This window comes from Lagopus leucura, unplaced genomic scaffold (assembly GCF_019238085.1).
Source record: "Lagopus leucura isolate 7727_CA_CO unplaced genomic scaffold, USGS_WTPT01 33907-0_obj-0_obj, whole genome shotgun sequence".
In the NCBI taxonomy this organism is placed as follows: domain Eukaryota; kingdom Metazoa; phylum Chordata; class Aves; order Galliformes; family Phasianidae; genus Lagopus; species Lagopus leucura.
This window is the reverse complement of record NW_024964865.1, coordinates 3076-4144: the sequence shown is the minus strand read 5'-3', so window position 1 is coordinate 4144 and position 1069 is coordinate 3076. Positions and strand designations below refer to the sequence as shown.

General features: G+C 61.2%; 1 long non-coding RNA gene across 1 annotated transcript in view; it reads left to right on the top strand.

Moving 5' to 3' along the window:
- The first annotated feature begins 226 nt into the window (after positions 1–226).
- The window catches only part of LOC122191894, a 3030-nt gene continuing 2187 nt past the window's right edge, over positions 227–1069 (top strand). Inside the window, exons 1-2 of the long non-coding RNA XR_006182485.1 lie at positions 227–635; positions 723–783. This is a non-coding gene — a long non-coding RNA (uncharacterized LOC122191894). The remainder of the gene's footprint in view (positions 636–722; positions 784–1069) is intronic.

Here is a 1069-nt window from a genome sequence, read left to right as displayed (position 1 = left end):
CCTTTGCACAGCACCAGCACCTTGCACAGCAGGGCCTTTGCACAGCACCAGCACCTTGCACAGCAAGGCCTTTGCACAGCACCAACTCTTTGCACAGCCAGGCCTTTGCACAGCACCAGCTCCTTGCACAGCACCTTGCACAGCACCAGTTCCATGCACAGCAACTTTGCACAGCACCAGCTTCTTGCGCAGCAGGGCCTTTGCACAGCACCTTGCACAACAGGGCCTTTGCACAGCACCACCTTTTTGCACAGCAGGACCTTTCCACAGCCCCTTGTACAGCACCTTGCACAGCTCCTTGCACAGCCTCACCTTTGCACAGCACCTTGCACAGCAGGGCCTTTGCACAGCACCAGCTCCTTGCACAGATCCTTGCACAGCTCCTTGCACAGCCTGACCTTTGCACAGCACCTTGCACAGCTCCTTGCACAGCTCTTTGCACAGCTCCTTGCACAGCCAGGCCTTTGCACAGCACCAGCTCCTTGCACAGCTCCTTGCACAGCAGGGCCTTTGCCTGGCACCGCTCAGCCCTGCAGGGAAGCTGAGGCACAGGCCGCCCCCTTGCACCCCATAACCTGCTGCCCCCTTTTGCTTTTCGTTGCAGAGTGTTCAAGAAAGCGAGTCCCAACGGGAAGGTGAGCGGTGGGGAGGGCTGGGGAGGGGGGCTCTGCCGGGTTGGGGACACACACGGTGTCCCATTGACCCCACGCTGTCCCCCGTAGCTCACGGTGTACCTGGGCAAGAGGGACTTTGTGGACCACATCGACGTGGTGGATCCCGTGGGTGAGTGGGGACAGAGGGGACGCCGAGGGGATGGGTGTCGTTTTGGGTGGCTGTGCCCTTCGTGGGGGGGGGGGGGGAAAGGTGGCCCAGCACAGTGCTGTGTCCACAACCCCCTGTTGTGTCCCCAACCCTCGTGTCCTGTCCCCAACCCCAGTGCCATGTCCCCAACCCCATGCTGTGTCCCCAACCCTATGCTGTGTCCCCAACCCCATATTGTGTCCCCAACCCCATGCTGTGTCCCCAACCCTCATGTCCCATCCCCAACCCCATGCTGTGTCCCCAACCC